The sequence below is a fragment of the Bufo bufo genome, chromosome 8, assembly GCF_905171765.1.
Source record: "Bufo bufo chromosome 8, aBufBuf1.1, whole genome shotgun sequence".
In the NCBI taxonomy this organism is placed as follows: Eukaryota; Metazoa; Chordata; class Amphibia; order Anura; family Bufonidae; genus Bufo; species Bufo bufo.
In genome coordinates, this window is record NC_053396.1 from 78,132,376 (window position 1) to 78,142,634 (window position 10,259).

At 43.1% G+C, this 10,259-nt stretch overlaps 1 protein-coding gene across 2 annotated transcripts in view; it reads right to left on the minus strand.

Moving 5' to 3' along the window:
- The window catches only part of OPHN1 (oligophrenin 1), a 245,681-nt gene extending 237,632 nt beyond the window's left edge, over positions 1–8,049 (minus strand). For both annotated transcript variants that reach the window (XM_040442671.1, XM_040442670.1), the window contains exon 1: positions 7,712–8,049. The gene's annotated coding sequence lies outside the window, so the exon portion shown is untranslated. The remainder of the gene's footprint in view (positions 1–7,711) is intronic.
- Positions 8,050–10,259: the final 2,210 nt, after the last annotated feature.

Consider the following 10,259-nt stretch of genomic DNA (forward strand, 5'->3'; position numbering starts at 1 on the left):
AGCTTTCATTTGGTGGTATTTCATTGCTGCTGACATTTTTACTTTTTTTGTTATTTGAAGCAGCTCTGACTTTCTGAGCACCTGTCATGTTTCCTGAGGTTCTACAATGCCCAGACAGTAGAAAAACCCCACAAATGACCCCATTTCGGAAAGTAGACACCCTAAGGTATTCGCTGATGGGCATAGTGAGTTCATAGAACTTTTTATTTTTTGTCACAAGTTAGCGGAAAATGATGATTTTTATTTATTTTTTTGTTTTCTTACAAAGTCTCATATTCCACTAACTTGTGACAAAAAATAAAAAAACTTCCATGAACTCACTATGCCCATCACGAAATACCTTGGGGTGTCTTCTTTCCAAAATGGGGTCACTTGTGGGGTAGTTATACTGCCCTGGCATTTTAGGGGCCCAAATGCGTGCAAAGTAGTTTGAAATAAAAATCTGTAAAAAAAATGGCCGGTGAAATCCGAAAGGTGCTCTTTGGAATGTGGGCCCCTTTGCCCACCTAGGCTGCAAAAAAGTGTCACACATCTGGTATTGCCGTATTAAGGAGAAGTTGGGCAATGTGTTTTGGGGTGTCATTTTACATATACCCATGCTGGGTGAGAGAAATATCTTGGCAAAAGACAACTTTTCCAATTTTTTTATACAAAGTTGGCATTTGACCAAGATATTTATCTCACCCAGCATGTGTGACACTTTTTTGCAGCCTAGGTGGGCAAAGGGGCCCACATTCCAAAGAGCACCTTTAGGATTTCACAGGTCATTTTTTACAGATTTTGATTTCAAACTACTTACCACACATTAGGGCCCCTAGAATGCCAGGGCAGTATAACTACCCCACAAGTGACCCCATTTTGAAAAGAAGACACCCCAAGGTATTCCGTGAGGGGCATGGCAAGTTCCTAGAATTTTTTTTTTTTTGTCACAAGTTAGCAGAAAATGATTTATTTTTATTTTCTTTTTTTCTTACAAAGTCTCATATTCCACTAACTTGTGACAAAAAATAAAAACTTCCATGAACTCACTATGCCCATCACGAAATACCTGGGGGTGTCTTGTTTCCAAAAGAGGGTCACTTGTGGGGTAGTTAAACTGCCCTGGCATTTTAGGGGCCCGAATGCGTGAGAAGTATCCGAAAGGTGCTCTTTGGAATGTGGGCCCCTTTGCCCACCTAGGCTGCAAAAAAGTGTCACACATCTGGTATCACCGTACTCAGGAGAAGTTGGGGAATGTGTTTTGGGGTGTCTTTTTACATATACCCATGCTGGGTGAGAGAAATATCTTGGCAAAAGACAACTTTTCCCATTTTTTTATACAAAGTTGGCATTTAACCGAGATATTTATCTCACCCAGCATGGGTATATGTAAAATGACACCCCAAAACACATTGCCCAACTTCTCCTGAGTACGGTGATACCAGATGTGTGACACTTTTTTGCAGCCTAGGTGGGCAAAGGGGCCCACATTCCAAAGAGCACCTTTCGGATTTCACCGGCCATTTTTTACAGATTTTGATTTCAAACCACTTCTCACGCATTCGGGCCCCTAAAATGCCAGGGCAGTATAACTACCCCACATGTGACCCCATTTTGGAAAGAAGACACCCCAAGGTATTCAATGAGGGGCATGGCGAGTTCATAGAAAAAAAAAAATTTTTGGCACAAGTTAACGGAAATTGATTTTTTATTTTTTTTTCCTCACTAAGTCTCCCTTTCCGCTAACTTGGGACAAAAATTTCAATCTTTCATGGACTCAATTTTCCCCTCACGTAATAACTTGGGGTGTCTTCTTTCCGAAATGGGGTCACATGTGGGGTATTTATACTGCCCTGGCATTCTAGGGGCCCTAAAGCGTGAGAAGAAGTCTGGATTATAAATGTCTAAAAATTTTTACGCATTTGGATTCCGTGAGGGGTATGGTGAGTTCATGTGAGATTTTATTTTTTGACACAAGTTAGTGGAATATGAGACTTTGTAAGAAAAAAATAATAATTTCCGCTAACTTGGGCCAAAAAAATGTCTGAATGGAGCCTTACAGGGGGGTGATCAATGACAGGGGGGTGATCAGGGAGTCTATTTGGGGTGATCACCCCCCTGTCATTGATCACCCCCCTGTAAGGCTGCATTCAGATGTCCATATGTTTTTTACGGATCCACTGATACATGGATCGGATCCGCAAAACACATACGGATGTCTGAATGGAGCCTTACAGGGGGGTGATCAATGACAGGGGGGTGATCAGGGAGTCTATATGGGGTGATCACCCCCTGTCATTGATCACCCCCCTGTAAGGCTCCATTCAGACGTCCGTATGTGTTTTGCGGATATGATCCATGTATCAGTGGATCCGTAAAAATCATACGGACGTCTGAATGGAGCCTTACAGGGGGGTGATCAATGACAGGGGGGTGATCAGGGAGTCTATATGGGGTGATCACCCCCGTCATTGATCACCCCCCTGTAAGGCTCCATTCAGATGTCCGTATGTGTTTTGCGGATCCGATCCATGTATCAGTGGATCCGTAAAAATCATACGGACGTCTGAATGGAGCCTTACAAGGGGGTGATCAATGACAGGGGGGTGATCAATGACAGGGGGGTGATCAGGGAGTCTATATGGGGTGATCCGGGGTGATCAGGGGTTAATAATGGGTTAATAAGTGACAGGGGGGGGTGTAGTGTAGTGGTGTTTGGTGCTACATATTACTGAGCTACCTGTGTCCTCTGGTGGTCGATCCAAGCAAAAGGGACCACCAGAGGACCAGGTAGCAGGTATATTAGACGCTGTTATCAAAACAGCGTCTAATATACCTGTTAGGGGATAAAAAAAAAATCGCATCTCCAGCCTGCCAGCGAATGATCGCCGCTGGCAGGCTGGAGATCCACTCGCTTACCTTCCGATCCTGTGAACGTGCGCGCCTGTGTGCGCGCGTTCACAGGAAATCTTGCGTCTCGCGAGAGGACGCGTATATGCGTCCAGGAAGAATGAATCAACCACCTCCAGGACGCGTCGCTGCGTTCGGCGGTCCAGAGGTGGTTAAGGAGGCTAATAGTTATTAAATAAAAAGTAAAAAAAAAAAAAAAAGTTCAAACACCCCCCCTCCCCCAATATAGAAAACAATATATCGCAATATAAATCGCATATCGCACATGCTTAAAATTATATCGCAATATAAATTTTAGGCCATATCGCCCACCCCTAGTGCCATCCACAGATCCCCCTCCATAACAGTGCCATCCACAGATCCCTCTCCATAACAGTGCCATTTACAAATCCCCCATAACAGTGCCATTCACAATGGCCTTTGAACATAATTTTTCAAGTGAAATCATATAAACCCCTTTTTTTGTCATTTTGGCGTTTTTCCCGATTAATCAATGAAATTATCGACAACTAATCGATTATTCAAATAATCGTTAGCTGCAGCCTTAATATATATACACACACACACACACACACAGGGCAGTGGTCTCTATGTGCATGTGTGTATGTATGTATACAGCATGTGTGTATGTATACAGCATGTGTGTATGTATGCATATATATACACACAGGGCAGTGGTCCCTCCCTATGTATGTATATAGTATGTGTGTATGTATATAGTGTATGTATACACACACACAGGGCAGTGTATACACACGCACACACAGGGCACTGGTCTATGTGTATGTATATAGTGTATATATACACACACATACACAGGGCAGTGTATACACACGCACACACAGGGCACTGGTCCCTATGTGCATGTGTGTATGTATGTATATAGTATGTGTGTATGTATGTGTATAGTATGTGTGTATGTATATAGTGTGTATACACACACACACACAGGGCAGTGTATACACACGCACACACAGGGCAGTGGTCTCTATGTGCATGTGTGTATGTATGTATATAGCATGTGTGTGTGTGTGTATGTATGTATATAGTATGTGTGTATGTATATAGTGTATATATACACAGGGCAGTGTATACACACGCACACACAGGGCACTGGTCTCTATGTGTATGTATGTATATAGCATGTGTATGTATATAGTATGTGTGTATGTATATAGTGTATATATACACACATACACAGGGCAGTGTATACACACGCACACACAGGGCACTGGTCTCTATGTGTATGTATGTATATAGCATGTGTATGTATATAGTATGTGTGTATGTATATAGTGTATATATACACACATACACAGGGCAGTGTATACACACGCACACACAGGGCACTGGTCTCTATGTGTATGTGTGTATGTATATAGCATGTGTGTGTGTATGTATATAGTGTGTGTGTATGTATATAGTGTATATATATATATATATACACAGGGCAGTGTATACGCACACACAGGGCACTGGTCTCTATGTGTATGTGTGTATGTATGTATATAGTATGTGTGTATGTATATAGTGTATATATACACACACAGGGCAGTGTATACACACAGGGCACTGGTCTCTATGTGCATGTATGTATGTATATAGTATGTGTGTATGTATATAGTATGTGTGTATGTATATAGCGCATATATACACACACACACACACACACACACACACAGGGCACTGGTCTCTATGTGTATGTATATAGCATGTGTATGTATATAGTATGTGTGTATGTATATAGTGTATATATACACACACACAGGGCAGTGTATACACACACACACACAGGGCACTGGTCTCTATGTGCATGCATGTATATAGCATGTGTGTGTATATAGTATGAGTGTATGTATATAGTGTATATATACACACACACACACACACACACAGGGCAATGTATACACACGCACACACAGGGCACTGGTCTCTATGTGTATGTATGTATATAGCATGTGTGTATGTATATAGTGTATATATACACACATACACAGGGCAGTGTATACACACACACACACAGGGCACTGGTCTCTATGTGCATGCATGTATATAGCATGTGTGTGTATATAGTATGAGTGTATGTATATAGTGTATATATACACACACACACACACACACACAGGGCAATGTATACACACGCACACACAGGGCACTGGTCTCTATGTGTATGTATGTATATAGCATGTGTGTATGTATATAGTGTATATATACACACATACACAGGGCAGTGTATACACACGCACACACAGGGCACTGGTCTCTATGTGTATGTATGTATGTATATAGTATGTGTGTATGTATATAGTGTATATATATATATATATACAGGGAGTGCAGAATTATTAGGCAAGTTGTATTTTTGAGGATTAATTTTATTATTGAACAACAACCATGTTCTCAATGAACCCAAAAAACTCATTAATATCAAAGCTGAATATTTTTGGAAGTAGTTTTTAGTTTGTTTTTAGTTTTAGCTATTTTAGGGGGATATCTGTGTGTGCAGGTGACTATTACTGTGCATAATTATTAGGCAACTTAACAAAAAACAAATATATACCCATTTCAATTATTTATTTTTACCAGTGAAACCAATATAAAATCTCAACATTCACAAATATACATTTCTGATATTCAAAAACAAAACAAAAACAAATCAGTGACCAATATAGCCACCTTTCTTTGCAAGGACACTCAAAAGCCTGCCATCCATGGATTCTGTCAGTGTTTTGATCTGTTCACCATCAACATTGCGTGCAGCAGCAACCACAGCCTCCCAGACACTGTTCAGAGAGGTGTACTGTTTTCCCTCCTTGTAAATCTCACATTTGATGATGGACCACAGGTTCTCAATGGGGTTCAGATCAGGTGAACAAGGAGGCCATGTCATTAGATTTTCTTCTTTTATACCCTTTCTTGCCAGCCACGCTGTGGAGTACTTGGACACGTGTGATGGAGCATTGTCCTGCATGAAAATCATGTTTTTCTTGAAGGATGCAGACTTCTTCCTGTACCACTGCTTGAAGAAAGTGTCTTCCAGAAACTGGCAGTAGGACTGGGAGTTGAGCTTGACTCCATCCTCAACCCGAAAAGGCCCCACAAGCTCATCTTTGATGATACCAGCCCAAACCAGTACTCCACCTCCACCTTGCTGGCGTCTGAGTCGGACTGGAGCTCTCTGCCCTTTACCAATCCAGCCACGAGCCCATCCATCTGGCCCATCAAGACTCACTCTCATTTAATCAGTCCATAAAACCTTAGAAAAATCAGTCTTGAGATATTTCTTTGCCCAGTCTTGACGTTTCAGCTTGTGTGTCTTGTTCAGTGGTGGTCGTCTTTCAGCCTTTCTTACCTTGGCCATGTCTCTGAGTATTGCACACCTTGTGCTTTTGGGCACTCCAGTGATGTTGCAGCTCTGAAATATGGCCAAACTGGTGGCAAGTGGCATCTTGGCAGCTGCACGCTTGACTTTTCTCAGTTCATGGGCAGTTATGTTGCACCTTGGTTTTTCCACATGCTTCTTGTGACCCTGTTGACTATTTTGAATGAAACGCTTGATTGTTTGATGATCACGCTTCAGAAGCTTTGCAATTTTAAGAGTGCTGCATCCCTCTGCAAGATATCTCACTATTTTGGACTTTTCTGAGCCTGTCAAGTCCTTCTTTTGACCCATTTTGCCAAAGGAAAGGAAGTTGCCTAATAATTATGCACACCTAATATAGGGTGTTGATGTCATTAGACCACACCCCTTCTCATTACAGAGATGCACATCACCTAATATGCTTAATTGGTAGTAGGCTTTCGAGCCTATACAGCTTGGAGTAAGACAACATGCATAAAGAGGATGATGTGGTCAAAATACTCATTTGCCTAATAATTCTGCACGCAGTGTATATACACACACACACACACAGGGCAGTGTATATATACACACACACACACACACACACACACAGGGCACTGGTCTCTATGTGTATGTATATAGCATGTGTGTATGTATATAGTATGTATATAGCGTATATATACACACAGAGCAGTGTATACACACACACACACAGGGCACTGGTCTCTATGTGTATGTATATAGTATGTGTGTATGTATATAGTGTGTGTGTATATATATATATATATATATACACACACACACACAGGGCAGTGTATACACACGCACACACAGGACACTGGTCTCTATGTGCATGTATGTATATAGCATGTGTGTATGTATATAGTATGTGTGTATGTATATAGTGTATATATACACACATACACAGGGCAGTGTATACACACGCACACACAGGACACTGGTCTCTATGTGCATGTATGTATATAGTATGTGTGTATGTATATAGTGTATATATACACACATACACAGGGCAGTGTATACACACACACACACAGGGCACTGGTCTCTATGTGTATGTATATAGTATGTGTGTATGTATATAGTGTATATATACACACATACACAGGGCAGTGTATACACACGCACACACACACACACAGGGCACTGGTCTCTATGTGTATGTATATAGTATGTGTGTATGTATATAGTGTGTGTATATATATACACACACACACACAGGGCAGTGTATACACACGCACACACACACACACACACACACACACAGGGCACTGGTCTCTATGTGTATGTATATAGTATGTGTGTATGTATATAGTGTGTATATATATATATACACACACACACAGGGCAGTGTATACACACGCACGGCACTAGTCTCTATGTGCACGTATATAATGTATATACCCTGATGTAATGGAGATGATGAGGATGCTGGGGGAGGGAATGGAGGGCAGTAAATACCTGATTGCCGGCCGCCAGGCACAATGAGGAGGGCGCAGGGAGGAGGATGCTGCTGTCTCTATGGAGGTCTTTGTGTATCAGGCGGCGGGCGCTGGGATGGAGGGCACCGGGGGTTCCTGGTACATGGCACTGTGCCCACCTCCCATAGGAGTGTCTTCCAGCAGCAGGTGAGAACGTTGTGTCCTCCAGTCTTCCAGGAAGATCTCCCTGTGCCTCCTCCTGAGCTCGGGCAGACTGTGGCCGTGAAGACGCCTCCTCCTCCTCCTCCTCCTCTCCAGCCTTTCTCTCCTCTTAAAGTGACAGGCTCTGGGCTGTTTCCTCGCTTCTTCCAGGAAATACAATGCTTTACTGCAGCAGGGACTCGTCACCCAGTGTGGAGAAGCGGGAAGTGCAGCCGGATACATAAGGCCAGCCTAATGCCCGTTGTAGGTCTGGCCCACATGCTGGGCACTTTCCACCATCACAGATACACCAGGTTCCTGGGTGAAGTGCCATCTCTACCTCACATGTGACAGCTCTGACCTGCTATGCTTTACCCATGTGTCACATTATTAAGAGCTGATGCCAGTCTCCCGCATTAGGTGCCATGTAACCAGGGCCCCATTTTTTCTATGATGGTTGTAAATGGGAGTGAGTCCAGCTGCTATAATATACACACTAGGGAATGACCTAGCTAGCAGATCCCTAACAGTATGGTTAATAACTCATCTGTACAGGGCTGTGTCACTTCAGCAAGTGGCATTTATTATGTAGAGAAAGTCCATGCAAGGCACTTACTAATGTATTGTTATTATCCATATTGCTTCTTTTGCTGGCTGGATTCATTTTTCCATCACCAGGGGCGTAACTAAAGGCTCATGGGCCCCAGTGCAAGAGTTCAGCCTGGGCCCCCCTTTCCTCAGTGCTCTGTGTGTCTTCTTATGCGGCACAAGTGACTTTGGGCCCCTTCAGGCTCCTGGGCCCGGTAGCGACTGCTACCTTTGAACCCCCTATAGCTACTCCCCTGTCCATCACATTATACACTGCTCGTTTCCATGGTTACAGACCACTGCAGTCCAGCAGTGGTGGTCGTGCTTACACACTATAGGAAAAAGCAGTAGCCGATGTGCGTTATCACAGTCCCTGCCACCGGAGAGGCCAGCTCTTTTTCCTATAGTGTGCAAGCACAGCCACCACTGCTGGATTGGAGGGTGGTCGAAACTAGCGATGAGCGAAACGAGCTTAGGATGCTACGTCCAAAGTCGCTTTGCTAAAAACTTCAGATCTCCGTACAGCATTAAGGCTACTTTCACACTAGCGGTCATAGGGTCTCAATACCGGGGGGAAAAAAACGCTTCAGTTTTGTCCCCATTCATCGTCAATGGGGACAAAACGTAACAGAACGGAATGCCCCAAAATGCATTCTGTTCCGTTCTTATACCGGAGAGCATGCTGCGGTTTGCTTTCCGTCCTGGGATGCAGATCAAGACGGATCCGTCATAACCCACAATGCAAGTCAATGGGGACGCATCCATTTTCACTGGCACAATAGAAAACGGATCCGTCCTCCATTAACTTTCAATGGAGTTCATGACGGATCCGTCTTGGCTATGTTAAAGATAATACAACCGGGTCCATTCATAACGGATGCAGATGCTGTAACGGAAGCAATTTTGCTGAACCCTGCCGGATCCAGCAAAAACTCTAGTGTAAAAGTAGCCTTACATATTTTGGCTGATGAGCTGACGTCAGTTATTCGTGAAGTTGCACAAGACTTAGTTAGTAACATAGTACATAAGGCCGAAAAAAGACATTTGTTCATCCAGTTCGGCCTGTTATCCTGCAAGTTGATCCAGAGGAAGGCGGGAAAAAAAACTGAGGTAGAAGCCAATTTTCCCCACTTTAGGGGAATAAAAAATTCCTTCCCAACTCCAATCAGGCAATCAGAATAACTCCCTGGATCAACGACCCCTCTCTAGTAGCTATAGCCTGTAATATTATTATACTCCAGAAATACATCCAGGCCCCTCTTGAATTCCTTTATTGTACTCACCATCACCACCTCCTCAGGCAGAGAGTTCCATAGTCTCACTGCTCTTACCGTAAGGAATCCTTTTCTATATTTGTGTACAAACCTTCTTTCCTCCAGACGGAGAGGATGTACCCTCGTCACAGTCACAGTCCTGGGGATAAATAGATGATGGGATAGATCTCTGTACTGACCCCTGATATATTTATACATAGTAATTAGATCTCCCCTCAGTCGTCTTTTTTCTAAAGTGAATAACCCTAATGTTGATAATCTTTCAGGGTACTGTAGTTGTCCCATTCCAGTAATTACTTTAGTTGCCCTCCTCTGGACCTTCTCCAGCTCTGCTATGTCTGCCTTTTTTACAGGAGCCCAGAACTGTACACAGTACTCCATGTGTGGTCTGACTAGCGATTTGTAAAGTGGTAGGACGATGTTCTTATCACGGGCATCTATGCCCCTTTTGATGCAGATGCAACCCATTATCTTATTGGCCTTGAATAACTTCCGTAGTTGATTTTTAAAGTGGAAAACCTCTTT